Raw genomic sequence first — 13,092 nt, 5'->3', positions numbered from 1 at the left:
GGGACAACGTGGAGCCTCCCAATTTTTGGCTGCCCTGCCTAAGGGCTATACTATAATACACCCACTTCCTGACACTGGACACTTAATGTTTTGAGGCCCTCATGCACGTCTCTATCCAGGGACAACGTGGAGCCTCCCAATTTTTGGCTGCCCTGCCTAAGGGCTATACTACAATAGACCCACTTCCTTACAATGGGCACTTCAGGTTTACAGGCCATCATGCACGTCTGTATGCAGGGGCATTGGTGAACCTCACAATTTTGGACTGCCCTGGCAAAGGAAAATACTACAAAGACTCAGTTCCTCAAAATGGGCACATTAGACTCAGAGGCCTTTATGTACGTCTCTTCTCAGGGACATCGGAGTGCCACACAATGTTTTACGTAAAATCTTTCATGTATTGATCTCAAAAAGTAACATACATTAGCTCTATCTCACTATTGGGTATGTGCCCTTAACATTTCCGCTATGAAAAATCATTTTGGTGTCATTTTGGAAGGTTTTCTGGTGAGTCCGTAAAAATGGCGTAAAACGCGGACAAAATTATTCACAGCTGTGACTTTTGAGTGATAAATGCTTCAAGGGGTCTTCCCCATGCTGTTGCCATGTCATTTGAGCACTCTTCGGAGACTTTTGTGCCATTTTTAGGGTTTCTACATGCTGCCGGTGGTCATTTCACAAAAATACTCGGGTCTCCCATAGGATAACATTGGGCTCGGTGCTCGGGCCGAGTACACGAGTATCTTGGGAGGCTCGGCCCGAGCTTCGAGCACCCGAGTTTTTTAGTACTCGCTCATCACTACTAATAAACCTAAAAAATAAAAATAAATTGAATAAAAATCATGAATGTTGTGTTATAACAGGAAATTCGGTGTAAGAATGAATATCCGGGATGAGAGTTCAGCGAATGAGTTATAGAAATTGTTACAAAAAGGAGTGTGTACGGTTTATGCGTAAATTTTCAGAATGCGTACATGAAAATTATATGTTTGTGAGAATGTCCCCCATGCTTTGTAAAAAGTTATTTATGAAAATGTAAATAAGATATATAAAAATGCCTAATTATTTATAATTTATGAGAAAGATATATATGTATGGAAGAATGTTATAAGGTGTCCAAGAACCATAAAGAAAAAGGGTGCATATATAATGTTAGAGGTCTAGAGTTCCACCAGGCTATATCACCCCTAAAGAAATAGAAAGAAGACCTTACTACCTGTGTACCCCAAAAAAAGCTATATTTCTTAGCCAGGATTATGGTGGAGATATGCACAAGTGAAATAAGAATATAAAGTAATACAATAAGATTATAAAACCAATATGTGTGTAATACTATTGTATGTTTTGAGGATTTCGATAGCGTTAGGGCAATGACAACCAGAGACGAGTTTGTGGTACAAGATGTTTATAATATGTAACCACGGTAGATACACAGCGGAAATACACAAAACACATGAAAATACCTTTCTGAAACGGAGCGAAGGGGATTCCCGGGGCCACGCACCGGACTCCCCCAGGGAGACCACCAGAGCGAACCCCTATACAGGGACTGTCCGGCAATCAACCCCGGAAGGCCTAAATGCGCCGCAGCCGGGACACAAGGGGCAAGTGGTAAAGTCCAGAAGTGTCCGTACGGGATGAAAGTCCAGAATGGTTATGAGCCGGAAGAAACCGGGCAGACGTGCTGACCAAAGACGGCAGACGGAGTCCGGGCACAGCTTGAAGAAACCGGGTATGGTCCAGAGTCGGTCGGTAGACTTTCAGGAGGATCCAAAGGTAATCAAGAAGTAGCAGCAGCAGCAAAGCAGGAGCACACAGCAAGCCGTATACTCAGGCACTGGACTAGGCTTAGAGGCGGCCTTTTAAGCAGCTGGACAGGAAGTAGGGCAACAGAACATAAAACTCCATGTTAACCGAGGGCAAGCTCATGCAAAAAAGAGAACTGGAAAACCCGGAAACCTGACATTACTCCCCCCCCCAGAAACGGCCTCAGGACGGGTCAGGGCCTGGCTTGTCCGGGTACCGTCGATGAAACTGAGCGATCTTCCGGGGAGCTCGAATGTTACCCACCGGTTCCCAGGAATCGTCCTCGGGGGCGTACCCCTGCCAACGTACCAGATACTGAAGCCGACGACGATGGAGCCGGGAGTCAATAATGTCCTCAACCACGAACTGCTCCTCGCCGTCGACCATCACAGGCGGAGGAGGAGGCACGACACGACCATGAAACGTATTGGGAGAGACGGATTTGAGGAGAGAAACATGAAAGACCGGGTGTACCTTGAGATGGTGCGGTAACCGCAGCCGACAGGCCACAGGGCTCACGATCCCGGTGATCTTAAATGGACCGATGAATTTTTGTCCCAGCTTCTGCGAAGGGACACCCAATCTCAGGTTCTTGGTGGACAACCATACAGAGTCCCCTACCTTATACATGGGTGCCGGTTTCCGGTGAGTGTCTGCCGACCTCTTGTAACGCTCCTGGGCCGTAGCCACACTGTCCTTTAGAACCTCCAGATTTTGTCGAAGCTCTGTCAATCTGTCCTCCACCGCAGGCACTGAGACCGCAACCGGTGACCTAGGCAAAATAGTCGGATGGTAACCCAAGTTAGCAAAAAAGGGCGTTACCTTAGTGGAGCTGCTCTGAGTGTTGTTATACGAGAACTCCGCCAACGGAAGCATCTTCAACCAATCGTCCTGCAGATGGCTGACATAACATCGAAGGTATTGTTCCAGGGTTTGATTGGTCCGTTCGGTTTGCCCATTTGTCTGAGGATGGTATGCAGAAGACAAACAGACATCAATCTGGAGTGCCGTACAAAACCCCTTCCAGAACCTAGACGTGAACTGCACGCCCCGGTCAGAGATGATCTCGTCTGGTACCCCATGCAATCGGAATACGTTCTGGATAACCAAATCCACTGTCTCTGCGGCTGAGGGAAGACCGGCACACGGAATAAAGTGAGCAGCTTTAGTCAACCGATCCACCACCACTAAAATGGTATTGTGACCGTCTGAGACGGGCAACTCCACAATAAAATCCATTGAGATAGACCCCCAAGGGCGAGATGGCACGGGTAACGGTTGGAGGAGTCCTGTAGGAGCCACACGAGGGACCTTGCACCGGGCACAAACCACACATGAGTGGACATAGTCCTTTACGTCCTTTAAACAGGTAGGCCACCAGAAGAAACGGTTCAGAAATTCCTGCGTCTTCTGTACCCCCCTATGACCAGCCAACACGGAGTCATGGACCAACTTGAGAACCCGAAGTCTTACGGCCTCCGGGACATAAATGCGTCGCTCTCTCAACCACACACCATTCCGAAGAACAAGAGTTACATCATTCGGGGGGGCAGCAAGAAATACGTCACCATCATAGGCCAGCTTGATGTCCTTCCACAAGTCCTGGTCCTGGATTACTCCAACGAAATTGGCATCCGATAACACGGTCTGAGACGGGGTTCCAGGCACGGAGTCCACGGCGTGGATTCGGGACAAGGCATCGGCTTTCCCATTACGTGAACCTGGACGGTATGTAACGACAAAATTGAACTGGTTAAGGAATAGGCTCCAACGGGCTTGCCGTGGAGACAGGCACCTGGCAGACTTAAGAAACTCCAGATTACGATGATCTGTGAGTACTATCACTTGCTGCGCGGCTCCCTGTAAGTGGTGTCTCCATTCCTTGAAGGCGGAAATAATCGCTAACAATTCTTTGTCCGCAATGTCATAGTTCCTTTCTGCAGGGGACAACCGGCGGGAAAAGAAAGCACACGGATGTAAGAGACTCTTGTCCCCAGTCCTTTGAGAAAGGATGGCCCCTAATGCGTAGTCGGAAGCGTCGACTTCCACGATAAAGGGAAGTGCGGGATTCGGATGTACCAATATAGGCGCTGAGGTAAAACAGACCTTGAGACGATGGAAGGCTTCCTGGGCCTGGGCGGACCACACAAACTTCTGTCCTTTCTTGGTTAACAGAGTGATGGGACGAACGATTTCTGAAAAATTACGGATAAAACGTCGGTAAAAGTTGGCAAAACCGACAAAGCGTTGTACCTCTTTGATGTTTCCCGGTTCCGGCCAGTCTAGAATCGCTTGTATTTTGCCAGACTCCATGTTCAGTCCCTGAGGAGAGATGACATAACCTAAGAATTGTATCTGTGAGCAATGGAATTCGCATTTCTCCAGTTTGATGTACAGGTGGTTTTCCCTCAGCCGGGTAAGTACGGTCTTGACGTGCTCCTGGTGTTCCTGTAGGGAATCAGAAAAGATTAGGATATCGTCCAGATAAATCACCATGAATTGGTCCATGATATCCCTAAAAATATCGTTAACTAGATGTTGGAAAGCCGCGGGAGCGTTACAAAGTCCAAAAGGCATCACTAGGTACTCAAAATGTCCATACCGACATCGGAACGCGGTCTTCCACTCGTCTCCGGGACGTATGCGGAGTAGATTGTATGCCCCACGGAGGTCCAATTTGGTGAATATTTTTGCCTGTTGGACCCTCTCCAATAGCTCAGGAATCAATGGTAACGGATACCGGTTCCGGATGGTTATTTTATTCAGTTCCCGGTAGTCAATACAGGGTCTTAGAGTCCCCTCTTTCTTTTTCACAAAAAAGATGGGTGCCCCTGCTGGTGAGGTAGACGGACGAATAAATCCCTTCGCCAGACTTTCATCAATGTAGTTTTTTAGTGCTTCTAGCTCAGGTGCCGCCAACGGGTAGACATGACCAAACGGGATCTCCGCCCCTGGGAGTAAGTCTATGGGGCAATCATACGGTCTATGCGGGGGAAGCCGATCGGCTTTTCTTTTGTCGCATATGTCCGCAAAGTCGTTATACACCGGGGGTAGAACAGGTACCTGTACAGTGCCCTCCGCATTCGGCGTTACTGGAACCGGAACAGTTGGACTAATGGTCGGAATACTCTGCGGTGGGAAGGATATTTCCTTAGTTTCCCAATCGATGACCGGATTTGTAGACCGTAGCCACGGAATACCTAAAATAATCGGAAAATGAGGAGAAGAAATTAGCATGAAAACAAGGGTCTCCTGCTGACCTGGCTTCATGACGCACTCTAGCGGTACGGTTTCCCGATCAACTGGTCCAGAGATTAACGGAGATCCGTCTACCGTCTCCATGGTAACCGGTGAGGCTCTTTGCTGAGTCCGGATACCGTGTTTCCTGGCAAAAGAGGAGTCCATGAAATTTCCCCCTGCCCCAGAATCTATCATTGCAGAGGTAGGTATTAGCTGTCCCTCCCACCGGATCTGAATGGGGAGCGAGCAATGGGTATATTTCCCTTCCGAGTCCTTCGGTGAGGTTGACATTACAGTCAAGGGAAATACCGCATCCAAGTGTCCACTTGCCTCAGAGATATCGGACTCTGCGTCCGTGTTGTCACACTCTGCCATGGCTGCCAATACCTTATTTGGGCGATTCGGACGTTTCGGGCAGTCGATCAAGAAATGGTCTGATTGACCGCAATAGAAACACAGACGCTCACGGAGCCGGTGTTCGCGACGTTCATTGGTCTCTCGCTTTTGCAGAGAGTCCACTTGCATAGGAACGTCCTCGGCCTCCCGTGGCGTCCTGAGAGCGGGTTCTCTGGAAGGAAATGCAAAGTTGTTTACACGGTTTACAGCTGCCCATTTTTCCTGTCTACGTTCCGTCAAGCGGGTATCAATACGCACACAGTGCTGGAGAAACAGTTCAAAATCCCCTGGAGATTCAGAACGAGCTAACTCGTCCTTGATGGTACCGGACAACCCCTTTCTGAAAACAGACAATAATGCATTGTTTCCCCAGTCGGTGTCTACCACTAACCTCTTGAACTCAGTGGCATATTCAACTACAGAACGCTTTCCCTGACGTAAGGAAAGGAGAGCCGATTCAGCGGTAGCACGGCGATTCGGATCATCAAACATCTGCGCCATTGCGGTCAGAAAATCATCTAGGTGATTTAAACGGATGTCCCGGTTCTCTATCATAGGATTAGCCCAAGCCAGTGCTTGTGAGGTTAATAACATAATTATACATAACACTTTGGACCGGTCAGAACGGTAATAATCAGCATGTACATCAAAAAACAGTATACATTGGTTCACAAATCCACGAAACTGACTACGGTCACCATTGAAACGGAATGGGGGTAACCTAGGCATACCGGCAGCTGATACGGACGTAGTGGGGCCGGCTTCCTGAGCCTCCACTCTGACTTGCAAGTCCTGTATAGCCGGACCCAGTACCTGGTGATCATGGCCCAGCTGTGCCTCCATATCTCTAAGTTTAGTCTGCACCACCTCCATCTCCTGCTGCAAGGAGTTAATCATAGAAAAGAGCTGATCTACTCCTCGTGTCTCAGTCATTGCCCCAGTGAAATCCTCTTGTGGCCTGAGTATAATGTAATACTATTGTATGTTTTGAGGATTTCGATAGCGTTAGGGCAATGACAGCCAGAGACGAGTTTGTGGTACAAGATGTTTATGATATGTAACCATGGTAGATACACAACGGAAATACACAGTATAACAAACACATGAAAATACCTTTCTGAAACGGAGCGAAGGGGATTCCCGGGGCCACGCACCAGACTCCCCCAGGGAGACCACCAGAGCGAACCCCTATACAGGGACTGTCCGGCAATCAACCCCGGAAGGCCTAAATGCGCCGCAGCCGGGACACAAGGGGCAAGCGGTAAAGTCCAGAAGTGTCCGTACGGGATGAAAGTCCAGAATGGTTATGAACCGGAAGAAACCGGGCAGACGTGCTGACCAAAGACGGCAGACGGAGTCCGGGCACAGTTTGAAGAAACCGGGTGTGGTCCAGAGTCGGTCGGTAGATTTTCAGGAGGATCCAAAGGTAATCAAGTAGCAGCAGCAGCAAAGCAGGAGCACACAGCAAGCAGTATACTCAGGCACTGGACTAGGCTTAGAGGCGGCCTTTTAAGCAGCTGGACAGGAAGTAGGGCAACAGAACATAAAACTCCATGTTAACCGAGGGCAAGCTCTTTCAAAAGAGGACTGGAAAACCCGGAAACCTGACAATGTGTGCATTCATGTACCACCCGGTACGCTACCCTTGCCAAATTGCTCACTCTAGATCCCCACACGATCCATGAAGCCGTTCCCCCGGTCACACCGCCTGCTGCCGGTTCCCACTCATCCCTGGGGGAGTTAGGCGAGTGGTATCGAGAGCTACATGTCGGCACTGATGATACCCCCATACACCACAAGGAAGGGGTATACCGGGTGGTACAGGAGTATGAGCGGGTTTTTAGCAAGCACCCTCTAGATTTTGGGCAGATTAAAGGGGTTCAACACCACATCCCTACCGGTACACACTCCCCTATTAAAGAGAGATACAGGCCTATTCCCCCTGCCCACTACCAATGCGCCAAAGACATGTTGAGGAACATGAAGGAGGCAGGGGTTATTAGGGACAGCTGTAGTCCCTGGGCCGCTCCGTTGGTGCTGGTTAAGAAGAAGGATGGCACCATGCGGATGTGTGTGGATTACCGGAAGATTAACCAGATAACGCATAAGGATGCTTACCCTCTGCCCCGCATCAAAGAGTCCCTGGCCTCGCTGAGAACCGCTAACTACTTCTCCACCCTTGACCTCACCAGCGGGTACTGGCAGGTGGCCGTGGCACCGGAAGACCGAGAGAAGACTGCCTATGGGACCGTTTTGCTGTACTTGGATGATGTGATTGTGTACTCACAGACGTATGAAGCCCACCTGGAGCACCTAGCCGAGGTGTTCGCGTCCCTTGCCAAGTATGGGATGAAGTTGAAGCCCTCAAAGTGTCATCTGCTGAAACCCAGAGTGCAGTACCTAGGACATGTGGTTGGTGCGGAAGGTGTCGCCCCCAACCCCGAGAAGATCACCACCATCCAAGACTGGCCGAGACCGACCACAGTGAGGGAAGTGAGGCAGTTTCTGGGCCTGGTGGGATATTACCGTCGCTTCATTAAGGGGTACACAAAGATGGCTGCCCCCATGCAAGACCTCCTCGTAGGACAGACCAAGGGTGGTAGATCCCTAGTAGCCCCATTGGTGTGGGAAGAAAAGCATGAGGAATCCTTCCGCCAGCTGAGAACAGCCCTGACCGGAGAGGAAATCCTAGCGTACCCTGACTACAGCCGCCCATTCATCCTCTACACCGACGCCAGCAATGTGGGCTTGGGGGCTGTTCTATCCCAGGTCCAAGACAGAAGGGAAAAGGTAATAGCTTATGCTAGCCGAAAACTCCGACCGACTGAGAGGAACCCTGAGAACTACATCTCCTTCAAGCTTGAGCTCTTGGCACTGGTGTGGGCTATCACCGAGCGGTTCCGCCATTACCTGGCAGCAGCCAAGTTCACCGCGTACACAGACAATAACCTGCTGACCCATCTAGATACGGCCAAGCTGGGCGCGTTGGAGCAGCGGTGGGTGACCAGGTTAGCCAACTACGATTTCACCATCAAGTACCGGGCCGGCCGTACCAACGTCAATGCCAATGCACTCTCCCGGATGCCCCACCTGTCGGAAGAGGGGCCAGAGGATGATGACCTCGAAGAGATCGAGTTGCCTGCATTTCACCGGCCATTCACTGAGAAGGTGCACGTCTACCAACAACGGGTGAACCTGGATCCGCTGCCCCGACAGGACTGGCAGGAAGCTCAGGACCAGGCACCTGCTGTCCGCCTGGTCAAGACTCTAGTGGAACAGGGTTCTGCTGGGATAGACCCTGCTGCCCCTGCCGAAGCCCAACGTCTGTGGCAAGAATGGACCCGGCTATACCAACACCAGGGGAAGTTGTATCGCGAGCTGATTAATCCAAAGACTCACGAGAAGATCCGCCAGCTGGTGATTCCCCAGGCTAACGTGCCCACCGTCCTGCAAGCATACCATGATGGTGCAGTGCACTTCGGGTGGAAGAAGCTAGAGATGTTGTTAAGAGAGCGGTTCTATTGGAGTGGAATGCGGGAATCTGTGGAGGCCTGGTGCCGAGAATGTGGCCCTTGCGCATTGAGAAGGAAGGACGAGGCCAGCCAGAAGGCACCCCTACACCCGATCATTACACACCAACCGCTGGAGCTGGTTGCCCTTGACCATGTAAAGCTCACCCCCAGCCGAAGTGGGTACACCTACGCTCTGACCATCGTAGACCACTACTCGAGGTTCCTGGTGGTTGTCCCAGTTAAGGACTTAACCGGCCGCACCGCTGCTAAGGCTTTCCAGGCTTATTTCTGTTGACCGCATTGGTACCCGGAGAGGGTGCTTACCGACCAGGGTCCGGCCTTTGAAGCAGAGGTATTCCAGGAATTCTGCCAGTTGTACGGCTGCAAGAAAATCCGGACCACGCCTTACCACGCCCAAACCAATGGCATTTGTGAAAAGATGAACCACTTGGTCCTGGGCCTCCTCAAGACGTTACCACTGGAAGAGCGGAACCTGTGGCTGGAGAATCTACCTGACCTGGTCGATATGTACAACAACATCCCTTCCAGCTCTACGAAATGCACTCCAGCATACCTGATGAGAGCTCGTCCCGGCCGGCTACCAGTGGATCTGGAAATGGGCTTGGAAGCTTCAGAAGCACTCCTGTCGACAGCTGAATGGGACACTCGGCGGAGGACACAGTACCGACAGGTCCAGGAGTATGTTGAAAAGAACTTGTGCCGGAGTCGGGGACAACAGGAGCAGTGCTTCAACAAGAAGGCGCCTGCCGGTTCCTTCCAACCTGGGGATGTAGTGCTGAAGCGGAAAAGAAGGGCCCACAAGCTGGATGATCAATGGGAAAAAACCCCGTATGTAGTCCAGCCCACAGGATGGGAGAATGGGAAGGCCTACCAGATCAGCCGTGACCAGGGGGGGACTTTGGCCACGGTTTCCCGAGACCACCTGAAGAAGTGCCCACCAGCATTGAGAGTAGCGGATGAGGCTCCAGTTCCCAGTCCAGTGGAGAAGGAAAAAGAGGTAATCCACACCATGATGGGTGATTTTCCAGCAGACTGGCCTACACAGAACGGTGCGGTGATCCTTCCAGTGATACTGTTCCCACAACCCGTGGATGAAGAAATGATGGAAACGGTTAACCGCGAGCCAGTGCCCAGGGATGTACCTGTACCCAGCTCCCCTACGCCTCCGCCTGCCCCACATGATAGCAGGGAGGAGGAACTGACTGTTCCCTCTGCCCCACTGCCTGTCACCACTGACACCGGATCCCGAAGGTCCACTCGCCCCAACCTAGGTAGACCCCCACTTAGGTACAGGGAAACTACTCTTTAAAAGGGGGGGGCTTTATGTGTTGAGTGTACCAGTTTGAAAGTTTTAAATGATAAGTAAAGATGATCAACCAAAGAAGTTTACCTGATTGAACCGTGATTAAACCGGCCGTTGCCGGCAACTGTTGTCCCCGTAGGGACTGTGCAACCATTGCGTAAGGAACTGCTTACGGACAAGCCCGAGAACTTGCAGGGCAACCACAAACTTAGTGCAATGTAAATAAAAATGTTTGTTGGCTTGACACCGTTACCGCCTCCGGAGAGGCTGATTTGGGAGGATGGGCCTGGAGGAAAGGGATGGCCTAGGCCCGCCACTACCGTAACCGGTGGCGATCCTCCGGGGGTTCAGGGGTCCCCTTGGACGTGGGCCCCCTGAAAGAGACAGAACCCGCTCGGGCAACTTGGTGCTGGACTGGGGTCAAGGGGTGCTGCCCGCTTCTTAGGGGCAGCATCAGGGCCAGGTTGTTTGGGTGGGAGAAGAGCGGAAGCTGTACCGTTGTAAAATGTTTATGATGCTTTTACATGTTTTACCGTTTTATTCTTTTTCAGTTGTGAAAATAAAACCGGTGATGGACGGGCAGCCCGCGGACGGTCTGCATTTTACTATAGGGGAATGTGGCGCCCTGGACAAGCCAGGTCGTCACAGGTACTACACCAACACGCTCTACACTCCGGCTAGGCACACCGAAGCTAAACACAAATCCTAGTTGCCTTCCTCCAGGGGCTGATGTCCACACCAGGGGGTGGGCCAGGCGGTTGATCCCACCCACCGAGGAGTTTACAGTCCTGGAGGCGGGAAAAGGAGTCAGATTAGAGATCAGTTTTGGAGTTAGAGAAGTGAAGAGGAGAGGAGACTGACCGTGTCCGTGTGTGTGGCCCGGGCACTCAGCAAGGTTGGCAGACGGTGGTGACCTTCTGCAGGAGAGGCTGATTGGAGTGAACCGTACGGACCGGGGATGGGCGGTGGCCCGCCGGTACCAGATCGGGGAGTGAAGAGAAGCCAGCACCATCCGGCAGGGCCTACGGACCCCGACCAGGCTAGGAGTCGCCGTAAAACCGGTCAAATCCGTTAGCGACAGGAACCTCCAGGGTTTCCCAGCAGTCAAGACCCGATTGAAGGCAACAGCTCACACCGTAGAGGGAAGCACAGTCACCGCCAAGGCTACAGTTCCCAGGGCCAGAGCCTGCGGGCAAAAGGGGCTCCCTCAGCATCCATCCAAGCTGGGGAGCGGGTTACCGGTGGGAAGCCCGCTAGATTTTGGGGGAATAAAAGGGGTCCACCACCACATCCCCACAGGTGCACACCCACCCATCAAAGAGAGCTATAAGCCAATACCACCTTCACATTGCCAGTGTACCAAGGACATGTTGAGCAACATGAAGGCGGCTGGGGTTATCCGTGACAGTTGTAGCCTTTGGGCAGCTCTGTTGATCCTGTTAAAAAAGAAGGACGGCACCATTCCCCGTATTGAGGAATCGCTAGCTGCATTGAGAACTGCAAATTATTTTTCTACCCTTGATCTCACTAGTCACTATTGGCAAGTGTCCGTTGCTGAGGCAGACCGGGAGAAGACCGCCTTCGCCACCCCTATGGGTCTCTGCGAGTTCAAAAGCATGCCCTTCGAGCTGTGCAATGCGCCAGGAACCTTCCAGAGGCTGATGGAATGCTGCTTGGGACAAGATTTTAGGGTGTATAAAAAGGGAGATTAGATCCCGTGATCCCAACGTATTGTTACACCTCTATAAATCACTTGTAAGGCTACATCTGGAATATGGGAACCAGTTTTGGGCTCCACATTTTAATAAGGACATTCAGAAGTTAGAGTCAGTTCAAAGGTGGGCAACTAGACTACTACAAGGAATGGAAGGCCTCCCATATGATGACAAGTTGAAAAAGTTATTAAGTGATTATTGGCTGCAATGGGGCTTTCTGGCTGGTGCCAGCCTCTCTTCTTAGCACACAGGAACCACAATCCCTACACCATGCTTCAATGGATTCTCTCATCCCAGCCCAGTAAAGCTACATATTTTACACAGTCATAAGCAGCCAAAAGGGATCTATTCTATTCAATTGCAAATGATCTAGATAAGACTGAGAATAAGATACTGCACGGGACATAGCAGAGTTGGTCAAGTTGAGTGGAGATGAGTTTGCTATTTGGCACAGCTTTTTGCATCAATAAAGCAAGTAAAAGGTGTGAAAGATAAAAAAAAGGGTGAAAGTGTGAAAAGTGAATTGGCCAAATTGAGGTGCATATAAAGTTTTTGCTTTCTTTCAATTCACTAATGGGGCTCATTTGAATCAGGTGAATTGAGTTCTGCTTTTGGAAACTGGGTTAAGAAGGGGTGCACCGGTCCTGGAGGTACTGCAATACCAGGTCAATGCGTGGAGTGGACAGAGCAAGATTTTTTCCATCTCCTTGTTCTAAAAATCCATTTAATATATGGTCCCCAGAGAGGGGACGTATCAGATATTAAACTGATAAGAACAGATTTAATTTTTTTTTTTTTCTGTTTATCAGTAGGACTTCAAAATAACAAAGGTGATCGCCTCCCGTTGCCTGGGAACCGTCCAGGCACAAGAGGGCTATGTGTCACCAGAAGGCGCACACACTTCCTCAAGGCCGGCAGACGTGCAATCCCAGGCACCTTCCAGTACCGACCAAGGTAGCGTCCTCCGAAACTACACTTGATCTTAGCCAAAAGGCCGAGAAGCTATAACCCGAATTGGTTACGGCCTTGAGTGGCACCCTGGCCTATACCGGACACATCTTAGGGAGAGGGAGACAAACCCACGCCTACAGAAGACATT

The 13,092-nt window shown here is 50.7% G+C and overlaps 1 pseudogene; it reads right to left on the bottom strand.

Moving 5' to 3' along the window:
• Positions 1-12,621: 12,621 nt before the first annotated feature.
• On the bottom strand, positions 12,622-12,828 carry LOC142260757 (U2 spliceosomal RNA; annotated as a pseudogene).
• Between the last annotated feature and the right edge of the window lie 264 nt (positions 12,829-13,092).

This window comes from Anomaloglossus baeobatrachus, unplaced genomic scaffold (genome assembly GCF_048569485.1).
Source record: "Anomaloglossus baeobatrachus isolate aAnoBae1 unplaced genomic scaffold, aAnoBae1.hap1 Scaffold_178, whole genome shotgun sequence".
Lineage (NCBI taxonomy): Eukaryota > Metazoa > Chordata > Amphibia > Anura > Aromobatidae > Anomaloglossus > Anomaloglossus baeobatrachus.
Note: the sequence above shows the minus strand (reverse complement) of the source record. Positions and strands in the feature narration are given on the sequence as shown.